Source organism: Staurois parvus, unplaced genomic scaffold (genome assembly GCF_062004578.1).
Source record: "Staurois parvus isolate SC_StPar_1 unplaced genomic scaffold, SC_StPar_1.0 ptg000154l, whole genome shotgun sequence".
Taxonomy (NCBI): domain Eukaryota; kingdom Metazoa; phylum Chordata; class Amphibia; order Anura; family Ranidae; genus Staurois; species Staurois parvus.
The window spans coordinates 17,545,402-17,573,214 of record NW_028317950.1 but is presented as its reverse complement, the minus strand read 5'-3'; the positions used below and the strand labels follow the sequence as shown (position 1 = coordinate 17,573,214).

General features: G+C 44.5%; 1 protein-coding gene across 6 annotated transcripts in view; it reads left to right on the top strand.

Annotated features, from left to right (window-relative positions):
- Window positions 1-952: 952 nt before the first annotated feature.
- The window catches only part of PRRC2B (proline rich coiled-coil 2B), a 184,117-nt gene continuing 157,256 nt past the window's right edge, over window positions 953-27,813 (top strand). For all 6 annotated transcript variants that reach the window (XR_016312413.1, XM_089675126.1, XM_089675129.1 and 3 more), the window contains exon 1: window positions 953-1,106. The gene's annotated coding sequence lies outside the window, so the exon portion shown is untranslated. The remainder of the gene's footprint in view (window positions 1,107-27,813) is intronic.

The following is a 27,813-nucleotide window of genomic DNA, read 5'->3' as shown; positions in this document are numbered from 1 at the left end:
CAGCTGTAATTGGACACAGCTGATTACATGACCGAGCCGACGTCATGGGTTCTTTCTGGTGATCGGTGATCTGCTGTATCCCAGGACACCACAGATCACCACTCACCCCCTGGGGGCGTGCACACGTGGTTAGAGTAGGAGGACGTCATATGACGTCCTCCCAGAACGAGAGAACCGCCGCGCTCCAGTCATTACCTTATATGGCGGGTGGGAGGCGGTTAAAGTGCCTCTGTCCCTCCTGCGTTCATGTGCATATGGTGGTTGCACCACACGTGAGGTATGGCCATGAACGTCAGAGTGAGAGCAATACTTTTAGGGCCATCATTCATGTTCCATGATAAATGATAAGTTTTAAAGGCTTCTCAAGTGTCACCTATGGACAAATTTAGGTTCCATAGTTTGTCACCATTTCAGATGTTAACACATTTTCTAATATTTTACTTAACATCAGCTTTTACATTTTACCAAAATGTAGATATTCTATTATGTTTGTACTAAAATTCATGAAAGTGTATTTATTCCCAAAAACTTGCATTTTAAAAATGGCTGCGCAGTTTGTGCAACATAAAAAAATACAACAACCAGCATTATATTCTCCAGGACATCTGCTTTCACATCATGTTTGGGGGTTCTAAGCAATTTTCTAGCAAAAAAAAATGCTGATGTGAGAAATGTCAGATCTGGGCTGGACAGCAAGTGGTTAACGATGAGTTTTTCTCTTGTTATTTGAAATGTATGAAAACTGCTGGGAATATCAGAGAGGCCAATCCATATGATGAGAGGAAAGCCTGGCTCAATGTACAGGAGGTGGCTGGCTACTGACAGAGCACCTGACAGGGGTTGTGTTGTTGTCATTTCACTGGGAGACTGTAGAGGCCGCTGTTGGCTTTCCTCAGCCAAGGCCGTCCCTTCTTGTTCTCGTCCAATGATTGACAGCTGAGAGAGGGGCGGGGCCTGAGAAGAAAATACACAGCAAGAGAAACGGAGGAGAGAGGCGAAGCCGGAGCTGAGTCGCCTTCAATCCGCCGCTATCCTGAGCACCGAGCGCCCATCCCAAGCCCGGCATCTCATTGTAGTCTGCAGAGAGGAACGCTCCATCAGACCAGGTGGATATTTGTGAGGGGAGGCTGTGCGGGACACCCCATCCCCGGAGGAGGCGGGGAGCGGAGCGGAGGACGGGCCCAGGCCGCAGCTTTGTTCGCTCAGGCCCAGCAGCCATCTTCCTCCATCTTCCTATGCATAGGACCCGGGGGAAGGGCTCCAGAGAGGGGCTGCTAATGCTTATAAGGCCGCTGCAAGGCCTCCGGCCTGAGAGAGCTACCCTTCCTTTCCTCCCCCCTCTGAACCCGGACCGCAGCCTGGGCCTCTACCGCCCCCTCCACTGACCGTACTACACCCCCATCATAGTCTGTACACCCCTCCACTGACTGTATGACACCCCCATCATAGTCTGTACACCCCTCCACTGACTGTATGATACCCCCATCATAGACTGTACACACACCTCCACTGAGTACTACACCCCCCATCATAGATTGTACACCCCCCCCACCCCTCCACTGACTGTATGACACCCCCATCATAGACTGTACACCCCCCACCCCTCCACTGACTGTATGACACCCCCCATCATAGACTGTACACCCCCCATCATAGATTGTACACCCCCCTACCCCTCCACTGACTGTATGATACCCCCATCATAGACTGTACACACACCTCCACTGACTACTACACCCCCCATCATAGATTGTACACCCCCCACCCCTCCACTGACTGTATGACACCCCCATCATAGACTGTACACCCCCCACCCCTCCACTGACTGTATGACACCCCCCATCATAGATTGTACACCCCCCATCATAGATTGTACACCCCCCTACCCCTCCACTGACTGTATGATACCCCCATCATAGACTGTACACACACCTCCACTGACTACTACACCCCCCATCATAGATTGTACACCCCCCACCCCTCCACTGACTGTATGACACCCCCATCATAGACTGTACACCCCCACCCCTCCACTGACTGTATGACACCCCCCATCATAGACTGTACACCCCCCATCATAGATTGTACACCCCCCTACCCCTCCACTGACTGTGACACCCCCATCAGACTGTACACCCCTCCACTGACTGTATGACACCCCCCATCATAGATTGTACACCCCCCCACCCCTCCACTGACTGTATGACACCCCCATCAGACTGTACACCCCCCATCATAGATTGTACACCACCCCTCCACTGACTGTATGACACCCCCATCAGACTGTACACCCCTTCACTGACTTTACAACACCCTCATCATAGACTGTACACACCCCATCATAGATTGTACACCTCTCCCCCTACACTGACTGTAGTACACCCCTATCATAGTCTGTACACCCACTGACTACTACAACCACCATCATAGATTGTACACCTACCCCCCCTCCACTGACTGTAGTACAGCCCCATCGTAGACTGTACACCTACCCCCCCTCCACTGACTGTAGTACAGCCCCATCGTAGACTGTACACCCACCCCCCCTCCACTGACTGTAGTACACCCCCATCGTAGACTGTGCACCCCTCCACTGACTGGACTACACCTCCCTCCACTGACTGTACCCCCTTCCCCCCCATGACAGACCATAAACCTCCCATCATAGTTTGTACACCCCGCCACTGACTGTACTAAACCCCCATCATAGACTCTACACCTCCCCCCCTTTCCACTGACTGTATGAAACCTTCCCCTATCATAGACTGTACACCCACCTCCACTGACTGTACATCCCCCTCCACTTACTGACTGTACTACAACCCCATCATAGTCTGTCGTCCGTCCCCCCCCCCCCTCCATACACTATACTCATCATAAACTGTAATTCCTCCACTGTCTATACTACACCCCTTCATAGACTACACCTTCCTCCAGTGACTGTACGACACCTTCACCCATCATAGACTGTACACTCCCCATCATCTACTGACTGTACTATACTCCCCATCATAGATTGTAACCCCTCCACTGGCTGTATTACACTCCTATCATAGTTGGTACACCCCTCCCCCTCCACTGGCTGTACTACACCCTCGTCATACACTGTAACCCCATCCAATGACTGTACTACAACCCCATCATAGTGTGTACACCCCTCCACGGACTGTACTACACCCCCAATCATACTTGGTACACCCCCTCCACTGACTGTACTACACCCCCTTCATAATCTACACACCCCCCTCCACTGGCTGTACTACACCCCCATCATAGTGTGTACACCCCTCCACGGACTGTACTACACCCCCCCTTCATAGTTGGTACACCCCCTCCACTGACTGTACTACACCCCCTTCATAATCTACACACCCCCCTCCACTGGCTTTATCCTCCCCCATCATAGACTACACCCTCCACTGACTGTACAATACTTCCCATCATAGTCAGTACACCCCAACCCCCCCCTCCACTGACTGTACTATACTCCCCATCATAGACTGTAACCCTTCCACTGAATACTACACCCCCTATCATAGATCGTACACCTCTCCCCCGACTGTAGTACACCCCCATCATAGACTGTACACCTCTCCCCCTCCACTGACTAGTACACCCCCATCATAGATTGTACACACACCTCCACTGACAGTACTACACCCCCATCATAGTCTACACCCCTCCACTGACTGTACAACACCCCAATCATAGACTGTACACCCACCTCCACTCAATACTACACCCCCATCATACACTGTACACCCCCCTACCTCCACTGTAGCACACCTCATGATAGACTGTACACCCCTCCACTGAATGTAGTACACCCCCATCATAGACTCTATACCCCTCCACTGAATGTAGTACACCCCCATCATAGACTCTATACCCCTCCACTGACTGTAGTACACCCCCATCATAGACTGTAGTACACCCCCATCATAGACTGTAGTACACCCCCATCATAGACTGTAGTACACCCCCATCATAGACTGTAGTACACCCCCATCATAGACTGTAGTACACCCCCATCATAGACTGTAGTACACCCCCATCATAGACTGTAGTACACCCCCATCATAGACTGTATACCCCTCCACTGAATGTTGTACACCCCCATCATAGACTGTATACCCCTCCACTGAATGTCGTACACCCCCATCATAGACTGTATACCCCTCCACTGAATGTCGTACACCCCCATCATAGACTGTATACCCCTCCACTGACTGTAGTACACCCCATCATGGACTGTACACCCCTCCACTGACTGTAGTACATCCCCATCATGGACTGTACACCCCCCCCCCCATCATAGTCTGTACACCCCTCCACTGACTGTAGTACACCCCCATCATAGAATATACACCCACTTCCAATGACTGTACGACCCCCCCCCCCCTCCACTGACTGCACTATATTCCCCATCATAGACTGTAACCCCTCCACTGGCTGTACTACATACACCCCCATCATAGACTGTGACTCCATCCAATGACTCTACTACAACCCCATCATAGTCGGTACACCACTCCACTGGCTGTACTACACCCCCATCATAGTGTGCACACCCGTCCACTGACTGTACTACACCCTCATCATAAACTGTACACCCCCCTCCACTGGCTTTACCCCCCCCCCCCCATCATAGACTACATGATCCTCCACTGGTTGTACTATACTCCCCATCATAGACTGTAACCCATCCACTGACTACTACACCCCCATCATAGTCGGTACACCCCTACCCCTCCACTGGCTGTACTTCACCCCCATCATAGACTGTATCCCCCTCCAATGACTGTACTACAACTCCATCATAGTCTGTACACCCTCCTCCATACACTCTCTTCCTCATCATAGATTGTACTAAACTCCCCTCCCCCCATCATAGATTGTACACCACCTTCCACTGACTGTACTAAACTCCCCTCCCCCCATCATAGATTGTACACCACCTTCCACTGACTGTACTAAAACACCCCCCCCATCATAGATTGTACACCACCTTCCACTGACTGTACTAAAACAACCCCCCATCATAGATTGTACACCACCTTCCACTGACTGTACTAAAACACCCCCCCATCATAGATTGTACACCACCTTCCACTGACTGTACTAAAACACCTTCCTCCCCCCACCATATATTGTACACCACCTTCCACTGACTGTACTAAAACACCTTCCTCCCCCCACCATAGATTGTACACCACCTTCCACTGACTGTACTAAAACACCTTCCTCCCCCCACCATAGATTGTACACCACCTTCCACTGACTGTACTAAAACGACCCCCACCCCCCATCATAGATTGTACACCACCTTCCACTGACTGTACTAAAACCCCCCCATCATAGATTGTACACCCCCCCTCCCTCCTCCAATGACTGTGCTACACCTCCTCTTCTGACTGTACTACACTTTTATCATAGACTACACCTCCCTCCACTGACTGTACTACATTCCCCATCATAGTCTGTACATCACCGCCCCATCCACTGATTGTACAATACTCTCCATCATAGATTGTAACCCCTCCACTGGCTGTACTACATCCCTATTATAGTCGGTGCACCTCTCCACTGGCTGTACTACACCTCTGTCATAGATTTTAACCCCACCCAGTGACTGTACTACAACCCCATCATAGTCGGTACACCACTCCACTGGCTGTACTACACTGCCATCATAGTGTGTACACCCTCCACTGACTGTAATACACCCCTCATCATAGTCTGTACACCCATCCACTGACTGTACTACACCCCCCATCATAGTGTGTACACCTGTCCCCCTCCACTGACTGTACTATACCCCCCATCATAGTTTGTACACCCCTCCACTGAGTGTTCTACCTCCCCCCGCTTCATAGACTGTACACCCCTCCACTGAGTGTTCCACCCCCCCTTTCATAGACTGTGCACCCCTCCACTGAGTGTACCACACCCTCCATCAGTCTGTACAACCCCCATCATAGTCTGTACACCTCCTTTTTCCTCCACTGACTGTACTATACCCCCACCATCATAGTTTGTACACCCGTCCACTGACTACACTACACCCCACATCATAGTCTGTACATCCCCCCCACTGACTGTAGTACACCCCTCATCATAGTCTGTACACCCCTCCACTGACTGTAGTACACCCCCATCATAGACTGTACCCCCCCCCCCCCCCTGACTGTAGTACAGCCCCATCATAGACTGTATACCTCCCTCCACTGACTGTACACCCCCATCATAGACTGTACACCCCCCCCCCCCCATCATAGACCGTAAACCTCCCATCATAGTCTGTTATACACGCTTCATTATAATCTCCAAGCCTTCTCCCATAATAGCCTGTGTCCCCAAACCTGCTCCCTCCCAATACAACCGTTACATACTTCTACCCCTCTGTTCCCTCCATCACAGACTAATCACCCCCCCCCCCCTCTTACCCTACTGCCTCTTCACACTAATCCATTACTGCCTGTACCCCCCAACATATTCTTCTGCCTCCTCTTTCACAGCCTATACCCCGCTTCACCAACTATTCTGCATTCTGACTCCTAGTCTCCCCCTCCATCATAGCCTGTGCCTTCTTCTCTACCCCCCTTCTTTATAGGCTGTTCTCTCTCCCCTCATACTCTGTACCCCCCAAGTTAGTCTTTTATTCCCCACTGGTCCATGTTACTACTTGCTACTGTAATGTGTACCTGCCACATAGTCCTGCAGCAACTGCACCCCGACATGTACAGTATTTTTTGTTACTTTTCTGTCCCCAAATTTCTGCCAAGCTACTTCTACATAAAATATAGAACCACAGAACAGCTGAGAACCAATTGCAACTCTTATGTCTGAATGAAGCATTACCCCTACACCTTATGTTTAATAAAATCCCCTTAATCTATATTATTTAAAGTGCCTTATGTACTGTGAGCCTGCACTTGTATCCGCTCATGCTGCCATCCTAATCGCTGAGCACCCAGCTGTTGGATGAGGTTGGGGAGATGAGCTATGTATCTGGCATACCAATGTACCTGTCTAAGGCACTTATTAACGTGTGCTATTTGTTGGCTTATACTGGGTTGCTCTGTGACGTTGTGTTCAGCCATAGTGCTTCTTGTGGGTATGATGACATTTATATGCTTGCCACGTGTAGGCCAGATAGGTGGCTGTGTTTTATTTATTTATTTATATATACTGTATATGCAAGTAGACCTATTTGCTGCATAACTTTACTTTCTTATTAATCTTTGTACATAGTGCAGCTGCTATATTATGGTTTGGGTCTTCTCGTGCATGTGTGTAAAGAATATATCTGCTGCTTGTTGAACTATCTCTGTGTAGATGGCTGTTATTGCTGAAGTGAATGCCTTTAAAAGGATGTGGGCGTTTTAACTAGACATGTGGAGACATTTAAATCTACAAATCTGTTTGACTTCCGGAGAGGCTTACTAAGAAAACAAGAGCTTTAGACCTCCCCTGTCGTCGGCTTGTTTGGTCGGTTTGGATCGGTGTTTCCTCTTGCTGTCTGAACACCGTCTTCCTCTTGAGTTGACACAGCTTGTTGTTGGCCATGCCTGACAGATTTTTCGAACGTGAAAAAGTTTCTGAAGGAAGTGATCTGAATTAGTTTTTTACGTGTATTAGTAAAATGAGTAGTATTTCTCAGGGGTGTGGAGATTTTTCAAAAAACTACTTGTCCATGGACTAAATCAGTGCGCTAATCTACTTGTCCAGATGGAAAAAAAATTAAATGTAACCAAAACCATATTTAAATCAGAGGTGATTTTAGGACTGTTTTAAAAACAAAAAGGATTTTATGGCGGCTTAAATATGTAACATTTTTGACATTGCACTGTTTATCTCTTCTTCCTACTCCTCCCCCGCACAAAAAAAGCAATAAATTACCCTATTTTTTAAAAAAAATATAAAAGATGAGGTTGCATCGAGTAAATAGATATCCAACATGCCAAACCTTAAATTTGCATGAGCTTGTAAAATGGCAACGAATTTCAGTACCTTAAATTTGCTATAGGTGATGTTTTTAAAGCCCCTTATAAGTCATCAGTTTTGTGTTTACAGAGGAGGTTTGGTGCTAGAATTATTGCTCTCATACTGTTGTGCACGTCGATATGTGACGTGTATCGCAATCAACGTTTACATGCGTAGGCGCCCCAGTGTGTGCTTTTATGTTTGTACATGTGGGGAGGGGGCTAATTTTTTTTTTTTTTTGGGGGGGTGGATGATGTTATGTGTTTAGGTATAACTTTAATTTTTTACAATTAAAAAAAATATATATTTTTTTTACACTTAATTTTTTTTCATCACATAGGGGACAAAGTACCCTATGTGATATTAGGTGACAGGTTCTCTTTATTGACATCCAAGGTCTAAAACACCCTGCCTATGTCCCCTGTACTGCACTGAATGTAAAGCAGTGCACATCACACCGCATTACATTTAGTGAATCTTGCAACAGAGACCCGGAAGTGTCATCATAACGTCACTTCCGGATTAGGACAAGAAGGGGAGGGGAGTGGACTTGTCCATTCTCCTCCCTCCACTTTAGCTGATGGCAATGAACCGGGCCCGCAGATGGGCAATCGGAGCCCGGAAGATAGTGGGCGGGGGGAGGTTCACATGAGGGGGCAGAGAGGCTGGCACTGTGTGGAAGAAATCGGCGGCAGCGCTGCCACCGAATTACTTCCACCTGACAGATGAGCCGTGCTGCTTGCCTGCAGCAGGGCTAAAGGTAGAAAAAAAAACTACCTGCCCGGCGCCTGGAACTACATGTCCTGGGCGCCAGGCGATGGGAATTCAACATCCCTGTATCTATAGACTAAATGTATGTGGTGTTTTTTTTTTTTTTTTTTTAATTTTGAGTATGATAGGGGTTAGTTTAAAAAAAAAATTGTGCATGTACTGCTGGCTATTCCCCTTATGTTTGTTTCCAGGATGGGAAATGAGAGGAAATTTCCAACAGCAAACATGGTAGCAATTCCCCACTTGGGCCTTATGGCCACAGAATGTTTAGCCCCAGTGCATGAGATCATGGTGTTTTAGGGTAGATTTAGACATGCGTCTAAATCCCCCTCGCTTCCGAAGCTTGATCCATGTTCGGATGGCTCTATAGAAGCTACTGACAGGTGGTGAGGAAGCGATGTGACTCCTCACTGCCTGTTGTAACCCCATGTTTGCCAACAATCACGTGTGCTTTGCACAAGGCTTTGGGGCATTTTCAGTGTTTCCCCCATTTGCTAGACTGTAGCATTTGGTGGGCTTGTTGCCCACCAATTGCTGCATGTCAGGTGAACTATACTGAGGGCATGAAGCATTGCCGTTGTGGCATGTGAACACCCCTGTCAGCTGCCTATTGCTGGTGGCAGGAATGGCAGGTGGTAGAAACACTGCTTAACCATGCATTTTTGCCTATAGTTGTGTTTTAATTTGCATTGAAACCGCGGTCCTGCCATTGAGTTAAACTTTAAATGTGCCATCTTTTGTCTTGTCAATAGTTGGCATGTAAAAAAAAAAAAGGTTGCATTTTCCCAGCAGGGGAGCAGATGGCAACATAAAATTGCAAGGTTTTAAAATCATTCCCTAATCAGTCCATTCATTTTGTTTTGTCTGGCAGCACTTTCTTTAGTTTTCCACTGCAGCACCCAAATCACGCACATGGTTTGCTAAAATATTGGGGTGCTATGCAAAACTTGCAATTAGGGATGCACCAAAATTTCAGAGGCCGAAATGTGTCGGCTGAAAACATCCCTTTCGGCCATCGGCCAAAATTAAAAAAATAGCACCGATACAGGTGCTGAAAAAAACTCCGCCCCTTGCCACCAGTCGCTGCTCGGTAGTTCAGCCTTACCATCGATCCCGACGCTGGGCATAGAGATGAGTGAAGGAATGATGGTTGCCACACATTTCTATGCTCTTGGATGACCGGAGCCATGTCACTTCCCTTTCGGGCCATTTATTCTTAAAGCACTAGATCAATGTTGTGGTTTTTTTCTTTTTTTTTTTTTTTCTTTTTGATCCAATGCTTTACATTGCAGAAGAGAGATGTGGGGTCTTATTGACCCCATATCTCTCCATAAAGAGGACCTGTCGCTAATTATTTTTATCACAAGGGATGCATGCATTTCTTGTGAGTTAGAAAAAAGAAAAAAAAAATCACTTTTATTCTCAAGTAACAGTGCAAAAAAAAACCCAGAAATACCATTTAAATACATTTTTTTTTTAAAAAGTTTAAAGTGCCCCCGTAGTGGTGAATGTATACGTAGGCCATGCCTACATAAGTAAATGGTGTTCAAACCACACACGAGGTATTGCCATGAACGTCGGAGCAAGAGCAATAATTCTCGCACTAGACCTCCTCTTCCATTCCACGAGCGTGCACAATTTTAAAGCGTAACATGTTGGGTATCTATTTACGTGCCGTAACATCCTCTTTAATATTTTACCAAAAAATTGGGGTATGTATTGTTTTTTTGTTTTTTTTTTTTAAATCAAAGTGTATTTTTTTCCTTAAAAATATATATTCATGTTTAAAAACTGCGCATTTCGGTTTTCGGCCAAGTGCATTTTGAATTTACATCTGTTTTGGCACTAGAATTTTCATTTCGGTGCACCACCACTTGCAATGCATATACTGTGTATGAAGAGCCCTAGATCTCACGCTGCAGGCACAGACGTGCCTAGGCACACTCTCATGGTAAGAAGTGCACTCCTATATTCCAGGAGAAACTGAAGACAACAGGCAAGCTTAGGCACAGCTGACACTTCTAAATGATCCCTATATGATAGCAGATCTTCACTTTTTGAGTTCAGTTGCCCTTTAATTTGTTTATTATAGAACCCTAAGCATGTGGCGATATACACATTTTGCTTGCTTGGTTCCATGTGTTTATTTGGGACACTTTAGGAGTTCTGTAAAACCAAAGAGCCACTCTTCTGTACATTGAGTTGGATCATTTATCTTGTGAGGGACAGTGCTACAAGTTGCAAAGCAAGACTATACTACAATAAATTGCAATGGGGGATGGACGGGGGTTAGAGTTGCATCTCCCATCAAAACTGCTGTCACTAGAAATCTTTTTAAAACCTCCATTATATGAATATTTCAGGAAAAAAGGTGATGAGACTGTTTACTCTGTAAACCCCTTTGTCCAGAACTCCAGACATGTTTGCTTTCCTTGGAAATTCTTTTGTGTGCACTTGTCACTCCCACAGTAAGTAAACCATCTATTAGACAAAGATATTTACTGTGCTCACTCTGATGGAACAGGCATCTTTGTTACCATAACAATCGGCTACATTGTAGTACATCCAGCATGTCATTTCCAGTCTAATTGCTGGAACAGACCTTGTACCAGGAAATACCTTTTCAAGCAGAACTTAAAGGATAAGTCCACCTCTTGGACAAAAATAAATGCACATTTTTTTTGATGGTAAAAAAATGTGCTTTTGTTATTTTTGTCCAAAAGAGCCTGAAAAGCATTGCACCAGTGATCAGTAGATGGCTGATGCCATGCAAATCTCCTGCAGACCTGTCAGAATATCTGCTAGCTGTATGGGACGTATGGCCAAGCAGATATTCTGGCAGGAAGCTTCAGTGAACTACCACGGCGCTCCACAGTACCATGGTACTTCGCTGAAAACTACAAGCCCACGGCCGCTAAGGTTTCTGGGACTTGCAGTTCATTCATTCACACGAGTCCGTGAATGAATGACACCGCCATGTGGGCGGAGCCCCGCACGGCTACACTGTTTTCAAATCTGACAGATGGTACAGGGAGAAGGTTCCCTGTACTATCTGTGTGTGTGTGGGGTCTCTGCAGCTATGGGAACATGTTACACCCTAAAAACGGGTGGAACATGTTAACTGCCTTCATAGCCACATATGAACCTCTACTTGTGCATATATCCATCTCTTTAAAGACAAATCATTTCACAAGCTGCATGAAGAGAAAACATACTGTAGCTATTTGTACCATTTGATTTCAGTATCTAAACAGGGTTTCTCACCTTTTCATGGTTTTCAGTTGGATCAGTGCAGCGGCACAAGGAAGTTTCCTGGATTTTTGGACTAAATCTCTAATGATTACTCTATCTTTTTAACGCGTGGCGTTGTGGGAGACATTGACATAATTCTTGTGTTTCTCTCCACTTCAAATCATTATGATCATACTACCCATGTTCTTTTCATGCTTGCCTGTGTATGTCAGCTTTAGAGGCAGAACCTTGAGGGGGGGGGGGGGGGGTGAAAGGACCCCTAAGAGATGAGTGGGGAAAAGTACCAGTTTCCCAGGACAGGAAATGACTTGCTGGCAAAGGAAGCTGTGAGCTTGAAAGATTAGACTGTTGGATGGCTTTGGAATATCAGAGAGGCAAGTCATGTACAATGTAGAGTCAAATTTAATGAAATACATATAAAAACATGGAAACAGACGCACATAGGTGTTGTGAAGCTGGCCTAGCTTTGTCCTTTTTTTGAAATTGTTAATTGGGAGGATCTACTTTCAATGTCCTAGTCTGAGTAGTCTCAGCATTGCAGAAAGTAGAGTTGCAAAATTGAGATGTCTGTGGCATAGAAGATATGAGAGGGCACTGAATTTCTATAGCTAATAGTGGCTTAAAATGTGCATGGAAACGTAGTATCCTTTCCACAAGAAATAGCTGGATTTCGGTTTAAACAGGTTACGGAACAAGGACGCCTCCATGTAGGTTGGTGTTAAGTGATCTGTTCTCAGAGAGACTGCTATGATGACTAGAACCCCATATGGTATGTTTTCCTGATTTGCTCATCTTTGTAAGAAAGCAGTTATGAAACATTGCATTCAAATATATCATTTTGTACCATTTTGCAGGTGGCAACTGGTGCTGTGAAGTTGACATAACTGCAGTACAGACAATACAGACCTGATTGTGTCTGGGTAAAATAGAAAGGAAAAAAACAATTCTGTAGATCTCTGAAGTACAGAAGCGCATAGCTTTTTTGATTTGCCAGAAATCTAGCGTTCTCCTAACTTTTGTTTGAGCTGACAATATCGTTCAGCATTGTAAGGCCTGCTTGTTGGGTTACATAATTTCACCTGTTTGCCCACCCCTCCAGATGGATATATGTATATTTTTTTCAGTATAACAGTGCAGCTGCCTTGACTTCCAAGAGCCTGCCCACATATTGTGTGTGGAAAGGGCTTTTGGGAGATGTAGCTCTGGGGGAGTGCCTACGCTGACCTCTCAGCAGCTGCTTCTGCAAGATATTAAGCCTTATGATAATTTAGATTGTAAGTTCCACGAGCAGTGCCCTCCTATTCCTTCTGTACTGAAATGTATTGTAATTGTACTGTCTCTCTTGTATTGTAAAGTGCTGCGCAAACTGTTGGCGCTATATAAATCCTGTATAATAATAATAATTTCAAAGGAAGCAATAAAAGATGTTTCTTACTACAGGATCAAGGTAAATAAAAATAATGCTGGGACATGATCTTGAACCTTTCTAAGCCTATTCTATTTTCCCTGTAAAAGAAAAGATGTCTGTAGTTGTGTATTCTGAGATTGCTGACAGTGGCATTGGAAGAGGTGTAGATAGATTAGGCTTAGAATGGGGGTGGGAGTGGTTTAAGGCCTAGTTAGGTTTTTGACTTGCCTTCCACTTTAAGGCAGTCCATACAATAAGAAACTTTCTTTCCTTCAACCACGGGTTTTGATGTGGGAGTCCCTCCAGCTGCACAATTGCATTCTGACAGCGGGAGGTCTCCCTGCCATCATAATACAATTATGACTACTGCTGGCTATAGCTGGCGGCAGTAATTGTATGGGGGTTGGGGCAGGAGGAGAGGATGATTATACTGGTCAATTGATTGACTTCAGTACAACCAGCCTACCCATAGATGAATTGAAATTTGACTGGTTTCTGTTGTACCGGCCAAATTGTGATCTGTCTATGGCCAGATAAATTACAGGTAAGGGGTACGCTCATTTGTGTGTGTGTTTTGTGCTTGTGTTTTTTGTTTTTGTAGCAGACTCCAGAGAGTTTTACTGAATCAAAAACTCAGGTACTGTGAAAATTGGGTGATAACTAGAGCATGCAGGCGACATTGCAGATCTTTTAGTGAGAAATATGGGGGTGGCTTGATGTCTCTGTGCTTGTAAAATATTAATATGTTCAGATCCAATACTTGTTGCATTGCTATAACAGCTGGGTGGCCTAAGGGGTTGACAATGCAGCCTGGCACAACATGGGTGCAAGTCCTCCAAGAAATATACTACACATTCTTCCAGTAGTGCGTTGTGAAACGTAAACTAGACTGTATCTCAACCTGAAATCCAGGAAGCAATTAAACTTGATTGTTTGCTCTCGTTCTGTTGCTTAAAGTGTTTATAAACCGCTAAAATGAATAAAGCATGTTCTATAGATGTACTTGCCTCAGTCCAAAGCTTCCAGTGTGATTTCAAGCATTTTGTCTGCTCCTATCTGCATGAGTCGCTTTTGACAGTTTATCACCAGACAGTCTTCTAACTCATGATGGGCAGTCTATAATGGAAGAGATAGCGGGAGGAACATTTTTTTAATGGAAACTGTTCTGGTGACTTTTTTTTAAAGGTATTTCTCCTTTTAAGGAGTGGCTAGTGACTGCACAGTCATGGCTCTTTATACGGGAAGTAGGTGGATTATCACTAGTCATGGCTCTTTATATGGGAAGTGGGTGGATTATCACTAGTCATGGCTTTTTATATGGGAAGTGGGTGGATTATCACTAGTGGGACATGGACAGCAGTAAGGATCTCACACGGTTGTTTACCAATTAAGACTTTGCTTGCATGTGTGACTTTTTTTTCCATTGAGTTGGCTAGTATGCATAGCCTGCCATTTGTTTACATAGGCTGACTGACTGCTGCTATTCGCATGATCCAGTCATTCCACTGGCAAGATAAGTGGCCACATAAGAGGCCTTACAGAAAACAGGTCCTGGATAGTGAGATTCTGTAGCTAGATTAACCCCTCGCCTACAGGGCACTTATACCCCCTTCCTGCCCAGACCAATTTTCAGCTTTCAGTGCTGTCACACTTTGACAATTGCGCAGTCATGCAACATTGTACTCATATGAAATTTGTAGCATTTTTTTGAGACAGAGCTTTCTTTTGGTGGTATTTAATCACATCCTGTTTTTTTTATTTTTTGCTAAATAAACCAATAAAACCAAAAACAACTGAAAATTTTGTTTCTGTTATAAAATTTTGTAAATAAGGGATTTTCTCCTTCACTGATGGGCACTGATAGGCTGCACTGCTGGTGGGCACTGATGGGCATTGACAGACATCACTGATGGGCACTGAAAGGCAGTGCTTTGATATGACACTGGTACTGGTACTGTTAGGCGGCACTGTTAGGCAGCACTGACTGGCAGCTCAGATGTGCACTATTTGGCACTGGTAGGCACTGATATGTGGCATTGATGGGCACTGGCAGGTGGCATTGATGTGGCAATCAGTGATGGACCCCATCAGGTGGCACTGATGGGTCTACACTGATCATCAGGGCACACTGATCATCAGGTCCCCTCTGAGTATATGTCCCCTCTGAGTAATGCTGATAACCGACATTTCCTTATTTACATGCAATCGGCTGTAATTTGACATCTGATCACATGACCGAGCCCACGTCATCGGCTCTTTCCATTGATCGGTGATCCGTTCTGTCCCAGGGACACAGCGCACCACCAATCGCTGCGCTGCGCAGCCCCGGAGGCGTGCATGCACGGCTAGAGAACGAGAGAACCGCCTTGCGCCTGTCATTTCCTTCTAAGTTAGGCGGAAGGCGGTTGAAGAGGGTGATTTAAAATGGAGGTATGGGGAAATAAATACGTTTATTTATTATAGGTACTTATATAGCGCCGTCAATTTACGCAGCGCTTTACATGTATATTGTGCATTCACATCAGTCCCTAACCCTCAAGGGGTGTACAATCTAAAGTCCCTAACTTACATTCATACATACACATACTAGGGACAATTTAGACAGGGTCCAATTAACCTACCAGCATGTCTTAGGAGCGTGGAAGGAAACCCACGCAGGCACAGGGAGAAAATGCAAACTCCATGCAGGTGGTGCCGTGGCTGGGATTCGAACCAACAACCCTAGTACTGCCAGGCGGAAGTGCTAACCATTCAGCCACTGTGCTGCCCACCCTAGATGGTAATAAATAATAAGTAATAATATTAATATAATATTAATAATAAGTAATAAAGAGGGTGATTTAAAATGGAAGAATGGGGTATGGGGAAATAAAATTACTCACCTAGGTGGATGCAATATCAATCCAATGCTACATATGTTCCCTGTTAGCTCTGCGCTAAGAACTGAGTGATGAAAGACCGCTAATCGCTCAGTTCTCTCCTCTGCTCTGAGCAGAGAGTCGTAACAGTCCCCAGGTCTCTGCTCTGTCCCTCCAGCAATCACTGGAGTGCCGGATTGTGAAGAGGGTGGGAATGGCTGGCTCAGGCTCTCAGAAGCGTGCTGAGAGGCTGAGCCAGATGCCTGTCAGGTTTCTGATCCTATGGTTCTGTGACATCAGCTGACAGCCGGACTTTAGCCCATTGTCAGCTGAAAATGTGTTACAAGAGTGCATAACTAAGAACACTCCAAGAGAAGTAGGGCCTAAATAGCTTTGGCCATGCTTCTTTTAAGCAGGTAACTGCTATGAACAGTTAAACAAGCCTAGTGATTTTCTTGCTTCTTGGGGATCGGGTTTATTTTTGTTGCTTTGTGCAGATGGGATCACAATTTCTCTGCGGTTAGATCACAAGACAAGGGAGACTGATTTCCACAAGGTGAGTTTACCTGCAATGGTGAAGACTTTAATTGCCCCCTAAGTGATTAGGCTGTAATTTTTGTAGAAATAAACAACAATCCTCAGAGAATTTCAGGCAATTTAGTCTCTTCAGATTATTAAGATATTTTCTGCATTGATAAATGTGTAACTAGTATCACATTAGTTATGACTTTACCAGTTACCAGTCATGCGTAACCTAATTAAAGAAAGCGGCTGTTTGTAAAAATCATAGTGCGATGATGTTCTATTGCAAAGATTGGAAGTAAGGTCAAATATTTTTGCAGGATGTTTGAAAACCAGTAGCCAATTGTGCTATTTTCAATAGAGAAGAGAACTAACCACCTTGGCTGCTTTCACACTGGCCTGAGACCACAGCTCCTTCCAGTAGTGTGCCACCTGAGTTGCCCAGTGTGTCTAGCAGTTTACAGCCTGGGAATTGATAAATGGACTGCCATGGTTCTGTTGGCACCTGCTGTGCATCCATGTAAGGAAGCTGTTGACATGGGTGTACAGCACAGTGATCCTGCACCTTGTGTGCTGTGTGGGGAAAATGTGACAATCTGTCAGCCCTCAGTAGCTTTCCTGAATGTAGAGAGGCCTAACTTCACGTAAAATTAAAGTTGAATTAAAGTGCAACTAATCCCACAACAGTAAATTCAGTCTGTATATGCAGTAAAGCATGCTTGTTATATTCACTGTGGAACCTAAGGGGTTAATCCTCTGCATTGTGTAAAAAGGCAGTTTGACTCTGACTTCCTCCCTTTCTTCCAGTGCCCCATTTTATCTCCTGATTTAGATGTATAGTGTGGAGTCACTCTGCGAATGCTCAGCTTAGTGTGCATTGCTAGAGAGGTGTTTTTTTTTATTTTATTTTTTTTAATTGGGAGAGTGCACGTGTTCAGCATAAGGCCAATCGGCACTGTCCAGACAGAGGTTCGGGGTTCTGCATCCTCCTAGAGCAGAAAGAAAACTCCTCCTACAAGCTTTACATTGCGCTCTGCTGAACATTGATAGAAGTCACAAGACTGCTCTAACTGCTGATGAGAAAAGGTATTTAGCAGTTTATATTTACTAAAATAATTGCATTTCCATGTTCTGTGTACTGTGGGAGACCAGATATAGTAAATGCAGGATCCTGGGTTTAGTAACATTTTAAAAATGTTATTGTGTTCAAACTTTTTTTTTTTGATTTTAAAGGATAAGTTCACCTTTTGACAAAAAATAATAAATGCACATTTTTTTGCAGGTAAAAAAAAAATGTGCATTTATTATTTATTTTAAATTTTTTTTGCAGGGGCCTTTAAAGCATTGATATAGCAATCAGCAGATCGCTGGTGCCATGCAGGTCTCTCACAGACCTGTCAGTATATCTGCTTTTCTATGGGCAAGCAGCATATAGTGGCAGGAAGAATGAACGATCTACCATGGTGCTGCACAACGCCATGGTAGTTCATTGAGCACTATGACCCGAAAGCTGCTAAGACTTTTATTAAGCATACACCAGTCCAAGGATCCAGTGATGTCTTCATCTGGGCTGGTTCTTTGCCAGTATTTTGGTCCCCAGTGCTGCCATTTTGAGTGTGGGGAAACCGGATATAACTTCCTGTAGCTGCACAGCCCACTTCCCGCTGTGCTTTGTGAATGGACCTGCAACCTTCTGGGACCTGTTTTGTGTCCTAACTGGTTGTGGTGGAGAGGGAGGAACTTGCCCTTTTAGAACAGGTGCAAGAACATAAACTGAGGCCAAAATACAGCATCCTATAAAATTGTTCAAAAACGCCAACTCTTACAAGCATTTCACAATACAAAGAGCTGTAACCGTGAATGGCTAAAAACAGAGATTCAGCAATGCCAAAAGGTGAGGGGAAATCAGTCAAGGATGAAGAGAAGGAAGCGCAAGGAGTGGGTGGGGGGGATCAGAGTTAGGAACTATTGATTGTGTCCTCGTGTAGGCTGTACCCCCGAACCATTTCTGGTGAGTGAGATGGATCTGAGAGGAGACTTGGTACCACCAAAAGAGGACTTAATAGCAGTTTACAAGATGGAAGTATTTAATATTTTGGTAATGCTCAGCCATGATTTGCTCCCATCTTCAAGCTCCATGGGGCTGTGAGATCTTGTTCCCAACTCCTCATGGAAAAGAGTGAGGAAGTGGGGCCCCTAGTATTAAAGATGGAATATAGAAATATTGTAAGCCCAGGGAGTGTAGGCAGATATGTTAAAATTATGTTTTAGTGTATGGAAAATTGTCCAGTCCCTGAAGGATGAATTGTTTGAATTAGGTGCACTGTGCTTTTTCTTGAAATAGCCCAAATGGGAAAAGCACGCAAGGTCAAGAAGTGTCAAACATGTGCAAATCCTTGGGTGGTTTACCAGGCAAAAGGTTTGTGTTGTTTTAGGCTCGGGAATAATGTGCGTGGTTAGTGATGGGCAGAAAAGAGGACATTATATTGCTCAAGTATCGAATTTAGTCCCAGACCTTCAGACTATGTTTCGTTAAAGGGACTCCGCTGGGATGGACGAGTTTTGGGCAGAAACCACAGTAAGGTAATTGGGATCTGGTCACAGTTTGGTAGTTCAAGGAATACAGACAAGGGGACATACAATGTAGTAATAACTGAGAAATTTGTTCAGCCTAATAGGAATATTGTTCGACGTTAGCGATGCCTAGACCTGCTTGCAGTCTGTAGGTATAAAAGAGTGCAGTGAGGGACTCTTAGGAGCCCAAATAATGGATAAGATTTGATTCTGCAGTAGGTGTACATAAAAGGCTGGAATGTGGATCAGAAAGGTTTGGAAATAGTGAAAGGAACCTGGGGAGAAAGGTCACTTTTATTACGCTGATTTGGCCTATCCAGGAGTTCCAGTCTTGAAGTGAGTGGGGAAGTGAGTAATTAGTCACAAATCCAATCCAATTTTCCTTACCACTGAGCTTCAACTTCATTGGATTAGGGTGAAATTGACAACCAAATTCTATGACTTTGAAGCCCAGTGGTAAGGAAAAGTGGATTGGATTTGTGTGACTGTCTCCAGAGGAGCAAGATTTAGGGCCATCGTCTTAGTAGGGATTACCCAAGGGCAGAAACAGTAGGTTAAGGAGAATAGAATAGAAAAAAGGGCGTGGAAAGGGAAATTGGGTGGAAGGTGAATGAGGAACAGATAAGGGGAGGGGAAATGGAATAAGGGGGAAGGAAGGCGTACAAGTGTTTAAAGGGGTATTGAGGATGGGTAGGGTAATGTAAGACTTCAAGGCCCAAAGGAAAATGAACAGAATGAACGGTGTCAGGGGGAGGAGGTGGTAGCAAATAGCAGAAGATCAGCTTCTGGACATGACAAGGAAAGGACTGTGACATCTAGTTCAAAAACAAGACTGGCATGTCGAACCTTTTGTCTAAAACAGGGAAAGAGAAGCACGCATAAGCAATGTATGTAAGCGGTCAAGCACCTTCAAAATGAACAGAAAAGGTAGATAGATGTCACAATAGAGATATATATTTGTACCAAAACCATGAAATCTGGGAAGATTAGGGACATGCAAGATTGAGGCCTCTGGCTTTCCTGTCAAGCAAGTGAGTAGTCTGCTGGGGGAACCAAGTGTAATCAAATAAAATTAAAGTAGCTGCAAAGGCTCAAGGTTCTTTACCTTCATGCATTCTGTGAATGGTCACACGGATTAGCGGGTGCCCCCATAGCAAGTTGCTTGCTGTGGGGGCACCTGACAGGAAGGAGGGGCCAGGAGAGCCTGCGGGGGACCCGAGGAGAGGAGGATCCAGGCTGCTCTGTGTAAAACCACTGCACAAAGCAGGTAAGTATAGTATGTTTGTTCTTTTTCCTTAAAAAAAAAAAAACCTTTTAGAATCACTTTAAATCAGACTAAAATATTTGGTGGGGAAAATAGCACAACTCGGTGTGAAGGGTGAGCTGCTCTGTTCTGACTAAGAGGGGGTTGTACCAAGTCAAGAAAGTTTATCCTGCACAGCTCTGTGCACATAATTTCTCAGAACTGAATGAAAAGGAGACGTTAAACTCAACAGAGCCAGTTGCTAGTCACAGAAAAAGGGTCAAAATAGTAGTGGGCTCAAAAGACTAAAACTGTAACCTCAAGGGCAGGGGAATGATACCTGGGAAGGCTCCAACTGGCCAAATGAAGATGAAAGCAGCGACAAAGACTCAACAAATAGCATGTGAGAAGGATCCAAAAAAATGCACAAGTAACCATGATATGAATAGAACTGTAGTCTAACAGGTAACAAGTAAAAGTGATAAACAAGGATCACTCAGAGGTGGGAGACAAGTATCCTTCAGTCAAGCCAGAAAGAGGCAAGATTGGGGGGCCCTCTATCAGTCTCGGGCATAAAAGGTCATGGGATGTTGCTTGCAAGTGGTTTGGCAATAAACTAGATAAATCACCATAGGATATATATACATTCATGTATCCATGCGATTTGTGTGAAGGGCATCTGAGGCAATAAGAAATTTCCCACCTCACTATGCCTCCTCGTCTTATGGGAACCCTGAGTGATCTTTTGGGTGAACAGCTTTACCCTGTACACTCAGATTAAAATGGTTAAATCAGTAGTGAACAGTTAGATTACGAGGAGGCAGCTATTAAGAGAGCTCATATACAGCAGGAACAGTGTCCCAGGAAAATATTTCCATGATGAGCGGTAGTTTCATAAACTAAGTAAGAGAACTTCAAAACTGCAAATAGATTGGTGCACAGAGAATGAGCATTAAAAATACACTATGTGTATAAAGCGAATGTCAGGAGCTATTAGAAATGAATGAGTCAGAAAAAATACTTGTATCCCCCTGGGATTTTTATGGCAGAAACAACAATATAAAAGCAATATATCTTTTTTACAAAAGTTGATAAAAGATCAGGAAGGTCAATAATATCAAGCTATAATAAAATATAGCAATTCATAGCTCAAAAGATAAATTAGATTTTGCAGTATTGTGGATACAGAGCTATTAGGGTACTGAGCCCATAAGGCAGACACCCAGTGATCCGGGCTGTAAACTTAGTAGCACAGTCATAGAGGTAGTTTCGGAGAATGCAGCAGTCTTGGGCTCAATTCAAAACAATCGGTAAGGCAGGTGGAAGTGGTCAACAAAGAACAAATTCCTAGCTTAGGGTCTGACGGATCAAGACCATAAAGGTCTTGCCCATCAGTTGTTTCAGCCTGGGTCCGAGTGGGGTGGGTCCACAAAGTCAAGACATACGTAGGAGGGTATGCTTGTGGTTGGAAGCTTTTTCTCATCGGGGTTGGAGCCGGGCCATCAGGGAGTGAGGAGTGGGTGATTTGCAGGGCTGCCATCGGATCAAAGGATTCCAGTTTGGATTTGGCTTTGACCAGAATCGAGACAGTTGAGTCTGTCCATGGTGCATAAAGATCAATTTAAACTTGTATGCCCCTTTATATTTAAAACCATGAGTGATGAGAGCAGAATTGTAGGATCTCATTTTTTGTTTCATTTTGTCTTGCTTCTCCTTTGCGGCTTGAAGGAGGCTTTTGTGTGTAAGTGAACTTGTCTATAATGTCTTGTGGGAGACCCTCTGCCTTAATTAGACCCAGGGCCAGGTGTATGAGATTGAACCCTAGACATTCAACAGGGATGGCCAGAAACAGTTCTTGAAATAAGGCAGTGGCCGTAGACTTGAGGTCCACAATAGATTCTGGGAGACCTCTCAGCCGTAGGGAACCTCATTGCGACTTGTATTAGGCAAGTCTTTTTTTTTTTTTTCTTTACTGCTACCTTGGACGTATATCAACATTTGATCCCTTTGTTATCATACCAAAGGGGAAATTGCAAGTATCATCGTTGTAGGGGAGTCCACATGTGCACATAGGTGTGCTGCTTCACAATAAATATATCTATACTGTATATAGATTACACATTCTTTGTTATTTTATTTATCCTTATCTCTCAGCTTGCTCTTAACACTCGTGTGCGGTTGTAAATATAGTAATTATTAGCAGGGGTTCCCTAAGACCTGAAAGTTACTTCAAGGGTTCCTCTGAATTTAAAAAGGCTGGTCTTTCATTCCACCATCCATTCAAAACTGCATGGATGGAGGAATCTCCCCTGCTTTCTATTTTATTCTGACAGCCAGCACCCATGGCTGTCAGAATACCAAAACAGTACCTGCATCTGATTGACTGCTGTTTGGCAGAGAATTTTATGACTGGCTTATGTCTTAAAGAAGAACTCCAGGCAAAATGTATATTTTCCCATACAGTAGGGCTGTGCCCGCACTGCATGGGTTAACTGCTTGTTTTGTCCAGGGCTGCAAGGCGAAGCTATACTTACTGGATCCTTAGATCCTCTCTAAAACCGTTCTCCCCCACATCCAGCTCCAGCGGTGGACTGTTCCTGCTGTCATCACATCCAGAGCCAGTCTGAGCGTGATTATGTCAGGAACAGTCCATTCACAAGACTTCTAACCTGTGGGGTTCAGTCTTGTGCTTGAAGAATCAGATCGGTTCTCCACTCTGCAATCCCGAAGACAAAAACAAGCAATTAGCCCATGCCGTGCAGGCATAGCCCAGTGCCATGGGAGAGTTGTTTTTTTTTTTTTTTCTTCCCCTGCAGTTCGTTAATTTTTAGATCAAAGGATATCGAGCAGGAGGGTGCCGAAAGGGCCCACGATATGACTTTTGGCTGGTTCATCAGGAACTTTGCTCCTTTATGTGGCCACTTTTAGAAGAGAAATAGGTGGCTGTGGATGTAACTGCCCCTTTTCCCATGTTTTCTAAGATGTGTGTGTGGGGGGGGGGGGGGTGTAAGAGACCTAGAATTCATTTGATTGCAGGTAAAAGTAAAATTTATGAGACATATTAAAGTCAGATTTCCTCTCACTTCCTGATGTGGCCTACAGGACATGAAGTGAAGGAAAATCTCTTTAATGAGACACAGATGGCAGAAAGTAAATCTGATGGAGTGGTAATAATTCCTACTTTACATAAATACCTTTCTTAGTTTTTTTTCTTAAGTCAATTTTTGTTTCTACATTTTAAATAAAGTACCTGATGCCAAACGTGACTACACTTCTAATCTGTTAAAATTCTGGTTTCCCCACAAGAAGCCCAGCCTTACTATCTAGAGTGGGGGGGATGCTTGGGGTTCTCATCTGTTTCGTATCTGTCCTTTTCTTTCAATCTTCTAACCTTCAATAGGCTTTCAAATGTTACTGAATTGGTTGCTGTGGTTGATTCCTTTCTCCATTAAGGTCAGATTTGATGCAACACCATCCATGTGTAAAGCATTTTAGCCCCCTGATGTGAACAGACCAAAACATTACACTACCAATATACTGTGGTTTTTTTTTTGTTTTTTTTTTCCCCCAACCATCAGTGGAGGGTGAACGTTGTCCAGTTTTTATTTTTCACTTTCTGACCATTCGAAATGGGAAGGGTGAAGGTTCCTTTTGCTTATATATCACTTGCTATTGATTTATCTCACAAATGACTCCTGCTCCCCTCCCCCTCCCTGTTGTTGACCTGACATCTGGCATTCTTTCATCAGCTCACACAAATAGGAATTTAAACAAAGCTCCACTAAACTTGAAAGAGAGCTCCACATAAAACAGTGATATTAAAGACCAGTTTAGAAAAAAAAAAAATACCATGCTTACCTGCTCTTTTCAGTGTCTTTCACAGAGCAGCCCCGATCCTCCCCTTCTTAGGTCCCCCGCTGCCGCTCCTGGCCCTTTCCTTCCTGCCAAGTGCCCCCACAGCAGGCAGCTTGCTATGGGGGCACCCAAGCGGACTTGCTTCCAAGCTGCCGTTCTGCATGTCCATTCACGCACAGAGCCATGGCTCAGCCCTGCCTCCTTCCTCTCCTCATTGGCTTACTGGGTGTGATTGACACTGTGCACATCTCTTGGTCATAATGCGGCTCAGGTAAATTTTAGGAACCTGAGGGGGGCTACTGCATACAGAAGGTTTTTTACCTTCATGCATTCTACAGAAAAAAAAAAAAAAAACCTTGAGCCTTTACAACCACATTGAAGCATAACTAAACCCAAGAAAAAAAATTTTATATATAGCAGCTTGCTGCTCCTTAGATGTGGTAGCTGAATTAGTTGTCTGTCTTCAGGACAAAACCTTTTCCACAAACTACAGAAAATATCTGTTGATCTTGTCTAAACTGCAGCATCCTTAGGGCTCATGTACACTGCAGCTGCTAAACTGAAGTTTAGGAGCAGTTGTGTGTTTTTTTTTTTTTTTTTTTTTTCTTTCAGCAGCCCTTTGGTTTCCTATGTGTCCATGCAGTGGTGTACTTAGGTTTCGTGCCGCCCTAGGCAACACAAAAATTGGCTCCCCCCATTGGCCAAAAACACCCCAGTCCCCCACCTGAGAGAGCCTTTCACTACTACTGCCCCCCATACACTGGCAAACCCCCCCCCCCCAACAAGAGATAAGACCCTTACCTTCACAGCTCTGGACATCCCTGGGAACAAGAGTCAGGCTCTGCATACACAATCAAGCAGCCCACATCCTCTCTCAGATCCCACCTGGTCCCCATGCTGCGTGTGTCCCTTCTTTCGGGGGACAGTGCTGCCCCCTGAAATGCTGCTGCCCCCCTGAAAAATGCCACCCTAGGCAAAATGCCTTGTGGTAAATACACTCCTGTGGCCATGTACACATAGTTGTTTTACATACTGGCAGTTGAGGTTACAGGCATTTTTTTTTTTTGAAAGCACAAAAATTGTGTTCAGGAGTAGAGTTTACCGGCGTTTCAAACCCTAAATGCTTGTAACCGGGGGTAAATGTGTTTATGCACGTTTGCATTTAGCCTTTTTTTTTTTTTTTCTTCATCAAAAATGCATACACAGCATTTTCCATGTATTCAAAGGGACCTAGTACACCAGTGCTGTCAGTTCCAGGTTTCTCGTGCAAGAAAAAATGGCAGAACGTGCTGCATTATTTCTGCACAGAACTGTATTGGAACACATCAAAGCACAAGTGCAGGACAGAATGCATCCAGAGGCATTACAGCACTACGTAGCTCCTCCCACAGTGCCAAGCATGTTTCACAAGCCACTTTTGCTACAGTTGCAACACCCATCAGAAAGTAGTGCTTTCTCTGCTTCTGCTCTATATTTTTCACAAAATGTCTGAAATAGTTAATTTACTATTATTCAGTGCATTCTGGGCATTTGGGAGGGTCCCCTGAGGTTATCTTTTAAAAACGCTTACAAACGCTAAACGCGGCAAACTGATGTTTTTAACCTACGTTTTCCAGCAGTCAGATTCCAGCGCTCAGAAAAGTTTTTCAAACGCCCCGTTTACATGAGCCTTAATTCTTGTGGGCTGAACTAGAAGCCTAAAATGGTGATGTGTAAACTACTAGTCTCCCCACACCTCTTGCATTGGAAATGCACAAATGCATGTTGTAAGGAGTTCTATGGTCGTGTTCTATGGTCGCATTCTACGCTTTCATTTTAGAACATCAGCTTTGTAATAGTTTTATTTGACAATCCAACATAAAATTACTTTAAAAATCTCCTTTCATGTTGAGTACTCTGTTTGCTGACTATCTTTTTTTTTTTTTTTCCACAACTTCCTGGATTCCCTGCATGCTTTGATTTTTCTCCTCCGTTTCTAAGGACTACATTTCCCATGGTACTTTGTTGCCTGCGAGCAGTGAATTCTGTATGGACTACACCTCCTGCATCTCTTCCTCTTATCACCTCTAGATCAGAAGGCAGGCTCCGTGAAATGTGTGACACTGCAGTGCCTACTTACAGGGCATAGTGAAGAAGTGTCACAGAATTCAAGGAAGTAAACATGTGGGGATCTTCACAAAGCAAGTCCACAAACTTCAAGAACATTCAGAATAGGAGTAGTCAAAAGTAATTGAAATGAATGTATATGATCGTAGATTTTGACCATAGATATGCTTGGATGCCAGACTTGGCTACCACTGTAGATGCAGAGGACAGGCAGTGTGTTTTGCAGGATTACCAGGTGAAGATGGGTCTAAAATGTCTCGCTGTTATGACGAAGAGGTGATGGTCTGTATTCTTGTCCTAGGGAGAAAACGCCCCCTCCTCCAGTACAGTAAGTGAGCATTGTCACTCACAGAAGAAGTGTTACTAGCTGAATCACCAGGTGAAAAGAAACAAGAAAAAAAAAATACCAATGCAGCCACCACGTCGAAGGCCTGATCAGCTGTGGTGGACACTGTCTACCGTTACTCTCAGGTGCTTGTATGAATCTTGCACAAGTGGCACCACACACACGTTAGAGCGAAATTCCAGTTTATAATTAACTAGCCTTAAAACAGTCCCCTTCCCCTCTTAACGCATATTCTGTCTGACCTGTGTAAGAAAGTCTAAACTTGTTTTCGAGTCGTGATCTCTCCTAGTCAGCCAGGGGTGGCTGCAGGGGAATAGAGAGGCTAGTTAAACCTGGACATCGCCCATAGGCTTCAATGGCTCATCAGTTGTTGGTGCTCCCTCCTCTTCCCTGCAGCTGCACTGGCTGACACAGAGGAACCAGATCACGTGAGCGAACCGGCCTGAAAATAGGCAGGTATCTTTCTTAGGTTAGTTATCAGAAGTGTTGGGAGGGGAGAGTTTTAAGACTAGTTAGGTGTAAGCTGGAATTCACTTTAAGCGGTATATCTGAAAGCACTATAGGGCACCCTCGCGCATGCAGCAGTTTGTGTGCTGGATTCTAAAATAAAAGCAGGTTGATAAAGTGAAGGCGAACACTATTGTGTCTTGGTTGCCAGAAGATGGTTTTAACCACTTGCTAACCGCACTATAGTCAAATGACTGCTACAGCGTGGTTATCCAGTTCTGGGAGGGCGTCATGACGTCCTCCCAGATCACGCCCCCAGCGACACGCACCTGGCGATCGCTGTGTTTTACGGACACAGCTGATCACGTGATGAGGTAAAAGGCCAAATCACTGCAGCCTTTTACCACGTGATCAGCTGTGTCCAATCACACAGCAGATCACCGAG